Raw genomic sequence first — 15591 nt, 5'->3', positions numbered from 1 at the left:
TAGCTTTAGCCAAAACCTGAAATCGTTCGTCACGGACAAGGAGACAGGAGTAATAGTAAATTTTAGAATGTTGGGCAGGCGGCCAATTAGCCAACTCATTGATATAAAGTTTCCGGAAATACCTACGTCCTACGCTAGGCTAGTATAAAAGTAGACTCTAGTTTAAAAAATTAAAATAAAATGATTGATTTGAGCGGGTGAGGCAGGTGCAGCGTCAAGCCAACTCAATATATGGCAAAAGAATCAAAGCAAAACGCTATTGATATGCATGTTTCATTTTTTTTTTTTTTATAGAAACCAAGAGGGGCTACATAAGATGGGGGTAGCATTTCCTCACAAATCAGACTTACAAATACAAGCTAGATTTTAAGGAAAATCATTAAGATTGAGACTTACTATATCCTGACGAAAATGTTTGATTACTAAGTTTTCGTTTGCTCGATTCTTCAAATCCAAACACTCTTCAATGATGTTCCCCTAGACTTAGAGATGTCAATGATGAATTGGATTAAGCATTAAATTTGGCTTGACCAGATAGGATCAGGTTTGTTCCGGTGTAGGAGAGATAGAGAGAGAGAGAGAGAGAGAGAGAGAGAGAGAGAGACTATTCTTATAATCTGCCATGATTTTTATTTATTTTCATAACCTTGAAGTTTAGGATTTCTTTTTATATTTATTTTAGTTTTTTTTTATTTCACTATATATAAGTATTATAATCTCAAACAACTGGTTTTTCATTTAATATTATAATTGTTAATTAGTTTTATTCTTTATATAAATCCTTGTAATTTAAAGTTAGAGGTATTTTATTTTCTTTATTTTGAGAAATTTAGAGCTTTCTTTAAGGTTGAGAGAGTCCTCTCTTTGAGTGAGTGAGTTCCCAACCTTATTGTTCATTTTATAATTCATCTTATCTTAATGGAATTTGATTCAACTTTTCTCTTCTTTTTTCTATTTTTTAAATAAATTTCTTTCACATTCTCTCCTCATATTTGAGTTGCATCAATGGTAAATTTATAGCTTTTAAAATTTTAAAATATGTCATTAAGAATTACTATTCAAAGGCTATAAGTTGGGTTGGGTCGAATCGGTATCAATATCTGGCTAAACCCAATAGAATCAAAGCGGTTTTGGAAACTATATGTTATTGAGTCAGGTCAAGTTAGGGTTGAATGAAACCTGTACCAGACTTAACTTGTTGACATCCCTTGTGGCCTTGTCCAGTTGTCCCAGTTTTCTTAGCATTCCCCACGAGACTATGACATATGTATGATAAGAGCTAAAACCAATTGAGGAATAACCCAGTTAGTGCATTGGATGAATCGTCTCAGCAGTGTAGTTTCGAGTCCCACTATTATAATCTTTATATGAAAAGAGCTGTTAATGTAATGTTGTATTGTTCACTTTAAAGAATAAAGACCCCTATAAGGGTGTCAAGTGGTGATTAATACAATAAAAAACTTGTTTATCTTTATAACAGGCCATTTTGACTTACGAAGCTTGCTTGCTTCTTCAATGACACTACATCCCTCTCGTCCCAATACCCTTATCGTCCTAAATATTAAAGAGCTTGGCTTGACTTGATTTTTTTTTTTTTTTTTGATAGCCCTTAGGCAACTTCATTTAACTTTCAATCTCAATTACATCCTTGATCAATACAAAAGAAATAAACTCGGGAATAGAGGACCAGATTTGAGTACAGTGACAAATAATAGTAAATTTGGCTATGTGGTGAGGTACCTGGTTATCAGAAATCGGAGTAAAAATAACTGAGGAACCATCAAGGTGATTGAGGAGACTCCTGCAACTAGATAAGAGAGTAATAATACTCCAAGGAGGCTGAGAGTTTTCCTCTAACAAGAACTTGATAATTGATTCATTATCACCTTCAAAGATGGTATGAGAGAAACCCATGAAAACAGCGAATGTGAATGAAAACAACGAATGTGATACTTTCCAAAAAAAAGAGTGGTCCTTGGGTTGTAAATTTCTTTTACTTAATAATATCAATTAATAATTAAAGATTTATGACCTCAAACACACGAGGTTTAAGAATTCACTCGGATTAAGTACTATAATGACTCATTAGAAAGTGATGTAACCGTTTTCGACCACGTACCAATGTTTTGTGATGTAAATTTTTTTGGCAATGTACCTCATTATTCGACTCGGTGGTGGCGTACCTTAGTGACGAGCTACTTGGTGGCGAACTGCCTGGTGGCGAACTCCCTGGTGGCGAACTACCTGGGGGCGAACTGCCTTGGTGGCGAACTGCCTTGGTGGCGAACTGCCTGGGGGCGAAATGCCTGGTGGCGAACTCCCTGGTGGCGAACTGCCTAGGGGCGAACTGCCTGGGGGCGAACTTCCTGGTGGCGAACTGCCTGGGAGCGAACTGCCTGGGGGCGAACTCCCTGGTGGCGAACTGCCTGGGGGCGAACTGCCTTGGTGGCGAAATGCCTGGGGGTGAACTACCTGGGGGCGAACTCCCTGGTGGCGAACTCCCTGGGGGCGAACTACCTGGGGGCGAACTGCCTTGGAGGCTAACTCCCTGGTGGCAAGGGCGAACTGCCTTGGAGGCTAACTCCCTGGGGGCGAACTGCCTTGGAGGCTAACTCCCTAGTGGCGAACTGCCTGGGGGCGAACTGCCTTGGTGGCGAACTCCCTACTAGGCGGTCGATGCCTTAGAGAATGTTGGAGCTCCCTGGTGCGGCGCAATCCGACTGCCCTCAACATGAGGCGGTCTTATTTCCTTTGTAGGCTGCGGGAGATGAGGGACCTGCGAGAACTTCATCTTTTCCTCCTCTTTGTAGGTGGTGGGAGCTGAGAGACCTGCGAGAACTCCATCTTTTCCTCCTCTTTGTAGGTGGTGGGAGCTAAGGGACCTCCGAGAACTCCATCTTTTCCTCCTCCTTGTAGGTGGCGGAGTTGAAGGACCTCCGAGAACTCCATCTCTTCCTCCTTGTAGGTGGGGGGAGCTGAGGGACTTCCGAGAACTACATCTTTTCCTCCTCTTCGTAGGCGGCGGGAGCTGAAGGACCTGCGAGAACTGAATCAGAGGTCCCGGGGGTACTTTCCCGGTGGGGGCTCTCCGATGCTTAAGTTAGCACTCATATTGTAGAGAGCTTTGAAGATAATATGAGAGAGCTAGAGAGCAGGGTTACTTCCCTTTCCTTTCCCTCCCCTTCCCCTTTGGGGGGTGAGGTCTTTATATACCGGAGTCTTCGCGGGTGAGGTGGGTGAAAAGCCTCCAAACGGTAAGACTCATCGCATCCGGTCAGAACCGGGGTACGGTGGTGAACTCCTCGAGGTCGTCAGGCTGGCGCTTGTGTCAGGCGGCCAGGTCAGCGCCTGGGCCGGGTTGTCAGAGGGGTGCCTGCGTCAGTTGGCGGGTCAGTGTTTAGGCCAGGTCGTCAGGTCGGCGCCTGTGTCAGTCGGCGGGACAGTGCCTAGATCAGGTCGTCAAGCTGGCGCATGTGTTAGTCGGCGGGTCAGTGTCTAGATCAGGTCGTCAAGCTGGCGCCTTGGCCGGATCATGCGCTAGGCTGGTCCAGGTCGGCCAGGTCGCGCAGGCCATGCACAGTTCGCGCAGGCCACACGCAGTTCGCGCAGGCCGCGCGCAGTTCGGGCAGGCCGCGTGCGCCGCGCGCAGGTCGCGCCAGGCCGGCCAGACAGGTGCCCAGGTGGGTCACCAACTTCGTAAGTTTGTTGCCTGGGTGTTTTCCTAGTTGTCACGAGGTGCCACGTGTCACAATTTTACTGGAGGGCCAAATCTGCCCTCATCAATAGCCCCCCACTCCCGAGCTGATAGTAACTCAGTGAAGGGAGTAGATTTCTTTTGGCCCGTAAGTCGATGAGCTAGTAAGTGCTGATCCAATTACTAGTATGGCTCGTAGGCTTTGGGAGCGACTCGTAGTCTACTCTTTTTTTACTTTGCCCGTGCTAGAGAGGCGACCGGGTCTTGAGCAGTAATGTGGCCCGTAGGCTTTTGGGAGCGACTCGTAGTCTACTCTTTTTTGACTTTTGCCCGTGCCGGAGAGGCGACCGGGTCTTAAGCAGTAATGTGGCCCGTAGGCTTTTGGGAGTGACTCATAGTCTACTCTTTTTTGACTTTTGCCCGTGCCGGAGAGGCAACCGAGTCTTAAGCAGTAATGTGGCCCGTAGGCTTTTGGGAGCGGCTCGTAGTCTACTCTTTTTTTACTTTTGCCCGTGCCGGAGAGGCGACCGGGTCTTAAGCAGTAATGTGGCCCGTAGGCTTTTGGGAGCGACTCGTAGTCTACTCTTTTTTTACTTTTGCCCGTGCGGGAGAGGTGACCGGGTCTTAAGCAGTAATGTGGCCCGTAGGCTTTTGGGAGTGACTCGTAGTCTACTCTTTTTTTACTTTTGCCCGTGCCGGAGAGGCGACCGGATCTTAAGCAGTAATGTGGCCCGTAGGCTTTTGGGAGTGACTCGTAGTCTACTCTTTTTTTACTTTTGCCCGTGCCGGAGAGGTGACCGGGTCTTAAGCAGTAATGTGGCCCGTAGGCTTTTGGGAGCGACTCGTAGTCTACTCTTTTTTTACTTTTGCCCGTGCCGGAGAGGCAACCGAGTCTTAAGTAGTGAGGTGGCCCATAGGCTTGGCCTGCATCAGCTTCGTAATACCGGTCACCTACTCCTACAAGAAGCTACTAGGGGCTCGACCTTCGAGGGCAACACCACTAACTTTAGGTTGCCAGCTCACACGGGAGCCTTGGAAGGCTCGACCGGTAAGGGCGCCTATGTAGTCAGTTGGCCTCCAACTTCCGCGGAAGCCACGAAGAGCTCATCTTTGTAGGGGGAACCTTGCGGAGAGGACTGATGTGGCATTATCTGAATTGAAAGTAAGGTTGGTAGAGCTACTTAGTCCGTTAGCTCCCTGCATAGTCTCTGAGTTCATAAAAAATGTAAACTATAAAGCGATAGCTTCAATTTCTAAAAAGTGATGACTTGGTTTTGGCAAGATGAGAACTTAGCTTTGGTAGGATGAGAACTTAGCTTTTTGTAGCGGTTTCCCACAGACGGCGCCAATTGATGTAACCGTTTTCGGCCACGTACCAATGTTTTGTGATGTAAATTTTTTTGGCAAAGTACCTCGTTATTCGACACGGTGGTGGCATACCTTAGTGACGAGCTACTTGGTGGCGAACTGCCTGGTGGCAAACTACCTGGGGCGAACTACCTTGGTGGCGAACTGCCTTGGTGGCGAACTGCCTGGGGGAGAACTGCCTTGGTGGCGAACTGCCTGGGGGCGAACTGCCTGGTGGCGAACTCCCTGGTGGCGAACTGCCTGGGGGCGAACTGCCTTGGAGGCTAACTCCCTGGTGGCGAACTGCCTGGGGGCGAACTGCCTTGGGGCGAACTGCCTTGGTGGTGAACTTCCTGGGGGCGAACTGCCTGGGGGCGAACTGCCTTGGGGCGAACTGCCTTGGTGGCGAACTGCCTGGGGGCGAACTACCTGGGGGCGAACTACCTGGGGGCGAACTCCCTGGTGGCGAACTGCCTGGGGGCGAACTGCCTTGGTGGCGAACTGCCTGGGGGCGAACTGCCTGGTGGCGAACTCCCTGGTGGCGAACTGCCTGGGGGCGAACTGCCTTGGAGGCTAACTCCCTGGTGGCGAACTGCCTGGGGGCGAACTGCCTTGGGGCGAACTGCCTTGGTGGCAAACTTCCTGGGGGCGAACTGCCTGGGGGCGAACTGCCTTGGGGCGAACTGCCTTGGTGGCGAACTGCCTGGGGGCGAACTACCTGGGGGCGAACTACCTGGGGGCGAACTCCCTGGTGGCGAACTGCCTGGGGGCGAACTGCCTTGGTGGCGAACTGCCTGGGGGCGAACTCCCTGGTGAAGAACTCCCTGGTGGCGAACTGCCTGGGGGCAAACTACCTGGGGGCGAACTGCCTTGGAGGCTAACTCCCTGGTGGCGAGGGCGAACTGCCTTGGAGGCTAACTCCCTGGGGGCGAACTGCCTTGGAGGCTAACTCCCTGGTGGTGAACTGCCTGGGGGCGAACTGCCTTGGTGGCGAACTCCCTACTAGGCGGTCGATGCCTTAGAGAATGTTGGAGCTCCCTGGTGCGGCGCAATCCGACTGCCCTCAGCATGAGGCGGTCTTCTTTCCTTTGTAGGCTGCGGGAGATGAGGGACCTGCGAGAACTTCATCTTTTCCTCCTCTTTGTAGGTGGCGGGAGCTGAGAGACCTGCGAGAACTCCATCTTTTCCTCCTCTTTGTAGGTGGCGGGAGCTAAGGGACCTGCGAGAACTCCATCTTTTCCTCCTCCTTGTAGGTGGCGGGAGTTGAGGGACCTTCGAGAACTCCATCTCTTCCTCCTTGTAGGTGGGGGGAGCTAAGGGACTTCCGAGAACTACATCTTTTCCTCCTCTTCATAGGCGGCGGGAGCTGAAGGATCTGCGAGAACTGAATCAGAGGTCCCGGGGGTACTTTCCCGGTGGGGGCTCTCCGATGCTTAAGTTAGCACTCATATTGTAGAGAGCTTTGAAGATAATATGAGAGAGCTAGAGAGCAGGGTTACTTCCCTTTCCTTTCCCTCCCCTTCCCCTTTGGGGGGTGAGGTCTTTATATACCGGAGTCTTCGCGGATTAGGTGGGTGAAAAGCCTCCAAACGGTAAGACTCGTCACATCCGGTCAGAACCGGGGTACGGTGGTGAACTCCTCGAGGTCGTCAGACTGGCGCTTGTGTCAGGCGGCCAGGTCGGCGCCTGGGTCGGGTTGTCAGAAGGGTGCCTGCGTCAGTCGGCGAGTCAGTGTTTAGGCCAGGTCGTCAGGTCGGCGCCTATGTCAGTCGGCGGGACAGTGCCTAGATCAAGTCGTCAAACTGGCGCCTGTGTTAGTCGGCGGGTCAGTGTCTAGATCAGGTCGTCAAGCTGGCGCCTTGGCCGGATCATGCGCTAGGCTGGTCCAGGTCGGCCAGGTCGTGCAGGTCGTGCACAGTTCGCGCAGGCCGCGCGCAGGTCGCGCAGGCGCGTGTCAGGCTGCGCGCAGGTCGCGCCAGGCTGGCCAGACAGGTGCCCAGGTGGGTCACCAACTTCGTAAGTTTGTTGGCTGGGTGTTTTCCTAGTTGTCACGAGGTGCCACGTGTCACAATTTTACTAGAGGGCCAAATCTGCCCTCATCAGAAAGTGTTTGGTAGGACTATAAACACTAAACCAAAGCCAAGTTGCATTGTAGTTTAGTTTTATAGGTGTATTTTCTATTGAAAATGACATTAAATCTACTTTTTGTTTTTGGACAATTTTGCACTCAAAATAGGAGCAAAGAAAGTCTATATTGTTGGAAAGACATGATATTTGAAGAACATTGACCAATCAAAATCCTTTGCAATTTTTAATTTATACCACATAATTGGTTACCATTTCTATAACACTGTTTTTCGGGGTATCATAGTGGAATAAATTTGCCTCCAAAATATAGAAGCAAACTTTGCATTCAAAGTTGGTTAATATAAATAGGGTAAATTCCAATCTTGGAATTCATGTTTCCATCACAACCAAATACATATGGTATAAATAAAAATTTATCAATGCAAAATTAAACCAACTTTGCATTTTCATGAACCATACACATTTACATTTGCACTCTTCCATAAAACTTTCTCTACAGCACAACCACTTCTCTATTGATCAAGTTTTACATTGAACTTTCCTCTTTTGTCCAACCATCAACGTTCACCGTTGTTCTTGATAGCATCAAATTTTTAATAGTTCTCTATACATAGGTCTCAAAATATATGCTGAATCTATAGTGTCTCCAATTATAATTTGGGGTTTTTACTGTTTAATTCACCCCAACAAATATTAGCTCTACAGTACAGTTGAGGTAGGTATCAGTTCAGAATCGATACCAATACACAGATAGGTATTGATATTATTGGTAGAGGTGTTTGATTTTGAATTATTATAGATTTGCAGTGAAATTCTGAATTCTGAGCTAGAGTGCAGTGCATTTATCCCTTACAATTTTCATCAATAAGATCTGCCACAGTGGCAATATATTTTTTATTAGCTAAACATTTGGCCTTAACATCACATAATTTGGGAGCAGGGGACCGATTTGTCTTTCCAAATATGTATGGTATGATTATATCTAATACTCGCGCAACATTGCACATGGAGCATCTACCTTGCATTACAAATAGTTTTCCAAGTATAAGAACCACTCTTTTTGACCGAAACAGCCAAGAAATCCTCAAATGAAAAGTACTTGTTAAGACCCTGAATTTAAGTAGTGTTTTTGCAAGGATCCTCCATATTACCTTTGCCACTAAGGCTGCATTTGATTGTAATGCAAATCTCAAATCAAATACAAAATTTGCATCAAATTCTTCTTTGCATTTATTTGTTTGTAATTATGATTTGTACTGCTTGATACAAGAATTATACCTTTTTGCATCTCAAAAATTAATGCAAACATTACACCAAAGGAATTCCAATATTGAGTGCTAGGGTTTCTTCACTAAAGCACTCCCAAAGGGATTTCGTTGGGGACGGCTCCCTTTAGGGTCCCCTGAAGAGCCGCCCATCTGGACTCTCCTCCACCTTCCTCCTCCTTTTGGTTTTTCTCCCTCTTCTCTCTCTCTCTCTCTCTCTCTCTCTCGTTTTGAGAGAACCCCTTCTCAAGTTTTATTGAGGTTTTTCTCTTGAGTTTTCTCTGTTCATGGTCTGATACTGTTCGAGGTCCTCGCTCAAGCTCATTGTTCGCAGGCAAAGGCAATTTTTGGTTTCCTCCTCTGCTAGTTCACAGTTCTCCAACAGTTGTTATTTGTGGTAAGTCACGTTCGCGGTTCTCCAGTTGATGCAGCCCATAGTGAGTTTCCGGTGATGGCAATCATTTGGATTCCTCCTCTGTCAACTTCGTCCGTAGTCTGTGGTGGTTCGATGGTTTGGAAATGAGTTTATTTTCTTTTACTGGTGATTTGTCCTCACCATTTCTCGTTTGCAGAAGATCTTTTGATCCTCCTTCATCCACTGTCTTATTTTGTTCTCTTGAGAAATTGTTCTTGGGTTTTTTGATTGGTCTCATTGGCCTTTTTTTGTATCAATTTCTTGATTGAATGAAATATGATGCTTATGAGCGATTTCAAAAAAATAAAAAAATAAAAAAACATTACACCACATTTCTCTTATTATAAAAAATATATTCTATTTATTGGATAATTTTTACAAAATAAATGACCAAGCTTTTTGTATTGATAGAAACAGTGAAGCTTAGAAAAATAATATGGGAATCCATGAAGATGATAAAAGATTCTTCTTGGACAAACTTGCCCTTATAATCAATAATCTTTAATTTCTGCTGCAACTCTTGTCACTTTGGATCTCCTACTCACTACCTAGATGTTCCCAATACGCAGCAGTGATATCTTGTGGGTAGGGGAAGTGGTGGGAGTTTGTGTACAGGAAATCTGAGCTCTACACTTTTAACAGTAATGTCTTTCAAAGGAATTTGTCTAATTACACTAGTGGTTCCACTATGAATCTTCCATTGGTATTTGGTAATATTATGCCAAGCCTTAATGTTCTTCGTAGGCCTTGTGTTGTGATAGCCAAGTTCACCCACTACCATATACACTAGCATTGCTAGCCAATCATTGGTTCGAGTTTCATAAAATTTATTTTTAATACATTTTTTTCATAATATAAATTAATTTTTATTCATTTTAATAAGATATTCATCAATTTTACTTTAATTTATTGCACCGGTTGCAATACAAATTCGATTAGAAACATATATAAATCCCATGGATTTTATTTGGTTTGAACCCAACTAATGCTGCTCAATTCGAAGTTGTGTACGAACTGTGGATAGCAACCAGATAGTCCTTGCTAACAGGGCGGGACTGAGTTACAAGGATGAGGCCGCGCTTCAAGACCTGTGATCAAGAAAGGAGTCAGAGGCCCGAGGAGTTTTCCCTAGGTAGGTACTTCAACGCTTAAGTCAGTAGGATATGATGGATGGCCGGGCCGAGCTACAAGGATGCTGGTCCGAGCTAATTAGTAGTATGGGTGTTAGAAGTTGGGGATCCCTTACCTCGAGCATGGAGTACCTTTTTATAGTCAAAGATCCATGTCCTGGTCAGATTGGGCTTCTGGGATTGTCGGGATAGAGTCTCATTCCCCAGCGGAGTCGTCTTCCTTATTCCTCTTTATCCGTAGTTGTGTTCGTCCACGTGACATGTAGTTGACGTGGCTGAAAGGAGAAGATGGGGGGCCACCATAATAGCGTAGCTCGACCGAGCTATGCCAATGTGGTCGGGTGATAACTGAGCGGCCACGTGTCTTGCAGGGCCAGCTCAGCCATGACCCGAACACCACTCCCCCAATTCTGAAGTTGAGGAATGAAGTAGTCCAATTCCTTCTTCGGATGAAGAACTTCAAGTTGATGTCTGGATGGGCGTCTGGCCTCTTTGGTGTTCCTCGGCGCCTTTCGCAATCTTGAGAATTGGGCAGTATGGAACGTGGAAGAGGAATCTTCCCATTGTCGGCTATAGAACTCTAAGAGCTCTGACTTCAGAATCCGAACACCATTCCCCCAGTTCTAAAGCCGAGGAGGGGAAGTGCCTGGTCTGAAGTGTTGCACGGTTGCGTAGCTCGGCAAAGTATTGAGGTGTTGAACTGAGCTTCCAGGTCCGTCCTTCTAGTGGAGCCAAGGAACGACTCTGATTCCAAGTGGAAGTCGAGCTTCTGTGCCGTGGTGATGCTCGGCCATGGTGCACCAAGCTTTGGAGTTGGGTCTGAATTTTGGAGTTGAGGCCGTTGTGATGCTCGGCCATGATGTGTCGAGCTTCTGAAGTTGGGGCTTAGCTTGGTCATATGCTGAGTAAAGGCTTTTTGCTGTCGATCGGAGGCCGAGCTTCGGAATTGAGGTTGTGATGCTCGGCCACGGGGCGTCGAGCTATGGAGACAGGGCCCTTGGGGTTGCCGAGCTGTGGAATTGAGGCCATTGCGATGCTCGGCTTTGACTTGCCGAGCTTCGGAGTTGAGGGCCCCCAGGTGCCAAGCTGTTGCTATGTTCGAGGGCCTGCAGGTGTCGAGCTTGTTGTGATGTTCGGTTGTGGCTTGTCGATCTTCAAAGCTGAGGGCCTCGTAGGTGCTGAGCTTTGGAGTCTGTGCCTCTCTGATGCCCCACTGAGGAAGGTGTTGAGCTTCGAAGTCTAGGTCTCTCCGAGGCTTAGTAATGCAGTGCCGAGGAGGGTGTCGAGCTTTAGAGTTTGCGCTTCTCTGAAGCCAGGTGGCATCGTGCCAAGGAAGGTGTTGAGCTTCGAAATCTAGGTCTCTCCAATGCTCGGTAGTGCAGTGCCGAGGAAGGTGCCAAGCTTCAAAGTCTGTGCCTCTCTAAGGCTCGGTAGCGCTGCACCGAGGAAGGTGTTGAGCTTCGAAGTCTGGGTCTCTCCGAGGCTCCGTAGCAATGCATCGAGGAAGGTGCTAAGCTTCAGAGTCTGCGCCTCTCTGAGGCTTGATAGCGCTGTGTCGAGGAAGGTGTTGAGCTTCAGAGTCTACACCTCTTCGGTGCCCCACCGAGGAAGGTGTCGAGTTTCAAAGTCTATGTCTCTCCGAGGCTCTGCAGCGCAGTGCTGAGGAAGGTGCCGAGTTTTAGAGTTTACGCCTCTCCAAAGTCGAGTAGCGTCACGCCAAGGAAGGTTCCGAGCTTCGAAGTCTGGGTCTCTTCGAGGCTCGATAGTGCAGTGCCGAGGAATGTGCCGAGCTTCGGAGTCTGTGCCTCTTCGAGGCTCGGTAGCACTGTGCCGAGGGAGGTGTCGAACTTCGAAGTCTGGGTCTCTCCGAGGCTTGACAGCACAGTGTCGAGGAAGGTGTCAAGTTTTGAAGTCTGTGTCTCTTCGAGGCTCGGTACCGTAGTGCCGAGGAAGGTGTTGAGCCGTTGGGCCGAGCTCCCCTGATGTTGCATCGAGGATGGACTCTCTATTCTTTGATTGAGGAATTTGTAGCTTAAGTTTCAGAATTCGAACACCACTCCCCCAGTTCCGAAGTCAAAGGGTGGAGTGCTCGTCCGAAGTGTAGTGCGGCTTCCCTTTGTCGGCATTGTTGTCGATTGCCCTACCGAGGATTGAATAGCTGTGGGTTGATCTTAGAATTTTTTCTTTTGTCTTTTTCTTCTTTGATAGCTCGATATGTCGAGCTTTAACCTGTTGTACTGATGGCTTCACTTAATGAAATTGTTTTGTTCTGAACTTGTGTGCATACATACGAGTTGGTTCCTTGGCCTTACCTTGGCCGAGGTCTGGGTTGACTGAGATCTTCAGTCTCCGGCTAGTGGGGTCAGAGTATATTCTGAGGTCTTATCTTTGGGACACTCAGTTTTTGGTCTCGAGAGCCTTTGGGGCCCTTCGTGGGTCAGCCGTTGTTAAGTTGGCTCTGCGACGTTTTGTCGCCGAAGTATAGAGTACGTTGACCGCCCTTTGGCCTCGGAGGCAGGAGCAATCTTCTCTGGTTTGGGCTCTGGCCGTTGATCAACCGAGTTAGATGTTCAGCTATACACTGCCAAGCTAGCTACTAGCTATGCGTTAAGGGATCGAGCTGTTATAGGTCAGCTGAGTCAGTTTTCTTAGTTGGTGATACACTACCGAGCTTCGTGCCATGCTCGTTGGTAGGTCAACCGATTTAGCCGATTCAATGCAATGTGTCGGTCAGTCAGCTATGTAGCGCGACGGTGTAGTGCGGTTGTGTAGCATGGCAGTGTAGCGCGGCTGTGTAGCGCGACTATGTAGTGCAACTGTGTAGCGTGGCGATGTAGCACGACAATGTAGCGCGACTGTGTAGTGCGGCTGTGTGTGTGGTTGTCGGGCTCGCGGGAGTGGGCCGTGGAGGTAAACCACCTTACTGTGTCTTGCTTTTCACGCTTGGACCACGCTCCCCTCCTTTTTGGCCGACGTGTTTTGGGGTCCTTGGGATGATGTGAATTTCTTGATGCGAAGGGCTGCGATGCCGAGATTCCCGAGATAGGGGGTCGGCTTGTTGATTGTTTGGACTAGTTCTTAGGCATCTTGATCGCTTTCTTGATTGCGCGGTGAGGAATGAAAGATTTTCGAGAAAGGCTTTTTGTGTGTTTCCCACAAAAGGTGCCAATTTGATGCTGCTCAATCCGAGGTTGTGCACGAATTGAGGACAACAACCAGATAGTCCTTGCTAACAGGGCGAGCCCGAGCTACAAGGACGAGGTCGCGCTTCAAGACCTATGATCAAGAAAGGAGTTAGAGGCTCAATGAGTTATCCCCAGGTAGGTACTCTGACGCTCAAGTTAGTAGGATGTGATGGATGGCCGGGCTGAGCTATAGGGATGTTGGTCCAAGCTAATTAGTAGTATGGGTGTTATAAGTTGCTAACAGGGCGAGCTCGAGCTACAAGGACGAAGTCGCGCTTCAAGACCTATGATCAAGAAAGGAGTTAGAGGCTTGAGGAGTTATCCCCGGGTAGGTACTCTGACGCTCAAGTTAGTAGGATGTGATGGATGGCCGGGCCGAGCTATAGGGATGTTGGTCCAAGCTAATTAGTAGTATGGGTGTTAGAAGTTGGGGATCCCTTACCTCGAGCATGGAGTACCTTTGTATAGCTGAAGATCTGTGTCCTAGTCGGATTAGGCTTCCGAGGTTAGCCATCGAGGTATTCGGGATAGAGTCCCATTCCTCAGCGGAGTCATCTTCCTTATTCCTCTTTATCCGTAGTTGTGCTCATTCACATGACGTGTAGTTGACGTGGCTGAAAGGAGAAGATGGGGGGCCGTCATAATAGTGTAGCTCAGTCGAGCTAGGCCGACGTGGCCGGGTGATAACTAGGCGGCCACATGTCTTACAGGGCCAGCTCAGCCATGACCTGAACACCAATTATATATAAATGAATCAAATTTGAATATACATTTGATTCCATCTATTAGCAGTTCTATAATGCCTATTGTTTGTAGTGTGATTTCACTTACACTATACAAATGAATGAGAGTGCAAACGAGAAAATTACACATTCAGGTTGGTTTACTTCTACCCATGATTTTCAAAACCAGACCAGACCCGATGGCTAGATTGGAAAAACCAGGATGATAGGTTTTATTTTTCCCCAAAATCAGATGTTTGCCAAAAAAATGTTGATTTGGTCAATAAATCATTGACCTAGGCAGTTTAATCGTTTGACCCGTTCAACGGTTTTAATCATTTTTTAATTTTTTTAAATTTTGTTGTCACAAAAGGCTAATCATTCGATTTAAACGATCAGACTGTTCGATCCAAAAACCAAACCCCTAACCAATTCGTTGTTCGGGTCGGTTTTAAAAGCCTTGCTTCTACATTAGGTTTTTTCAACTCCAATGCAAGTATCTATCAAAAAAAAACTCCAATGCATATAGATAAAAATAAGACAAAAAATCAAATAAAAATAAATCAATCGATATGCTATTGCCCTCTGCCTCTGGTCAAGGGTATTAGGGTCCAAGACCACGAGCATAATCCTCCCAATTCCCAAACTAGTACCACACTCATAACGTTAGGGCGCCACAGCTTTTTCAGGGAGCGGCACGGGAAAAGGAAAGATATTTTAGTGGAGGGTATTTTCGTCCATAAAACAGTTCCTGTCTTTCACGGGTTCAACTATGATACGGAAAAGTTAAAAAACACATGACCATGAGTTTTGATTGATCAAAAATCTTTCCATATGATATATAAATAACACCTAATTTTGATATATATAAATAACCCAATTATATACATAAATCTCATGAATTTCATATTAGCAACTACTATTATCACGATCTTGATGAATCCCATTCGTCCAATGAGAAGGATTATCGTAATGTACAATTTATATCTCACATTTTCCTAGGTCTCACTTTGATCTACATGGGCCCTACGTCAGATTAAATCAATAGTATGTTAAGGATCGTTCTTTTTAGTACGATTGGTTCCCTGTGGGTCAGCCCGGCCCCAACTCTCAAGCCTCCACGTGATCGAAAAATACATTGACGAAAAAGAGAAGAGGAAAAAATAAAAGGAAAAATTTCTTTGACTATTCTTATTCTAACGTTTTATGACAATTGATATCACCAAAGGGTAAACGAAAAAAATGAAATGCCAAAATTGTCTTTCACTATTATTCATATTTTTAAAATAAAATCCAACTAATAAAAATTTTGAAGAATTATAACCTCTTTCCCCCTTCGTCTCTCTCACTCCCTCTTCTTTCTTCTTTCCCCTCACCATTGCTACTGCCACCACCACCGCCACCATTACCGGCGAAGGGGCTGAAAACTGCAGCAGCAAAAGTGAAACGAGTTCCAGAGGTGATAGCGTTCTATCACTTCCTCTACGGCAGTGGCTCCTAATCTCTCTCTCTCTCCATTATCTATCTCTAGCTAATGCAGCGAAGAAAACGTTGTCCGATGCTGGAATATGACAAATGAAGGCTATAAAGTTAAGGCGGGAAAAGTCTAGAAGATAGTATTTCGTTGAGTAGCTCTCTTGCTCTAGAACTTCCAGGCCACATTCATTCAGTTTCGATCCATTTATTGGCATTTGATATTGCAAGAATACAATCGATTTGAAGACCATAAGATTAAACTTTTCTAT

Source organism: Nelumbo lutea, chromosome 2, assembly GCF_056320005.1.
Source record: "Nelumbo lutea isolate HS-2025 chromosome 2, American lotus-T2T, whole genome shotgun sequence".
Lineage (NCBI taxonomy): Eukaryota > Viridiplantae > Streptophyta > Magnoliopsida > Proteales > Nelumbonaceae > Nelumbo > Nelumbo lutea.
This window is presented reverse-complemented; position numbering follows the sequence as displayed.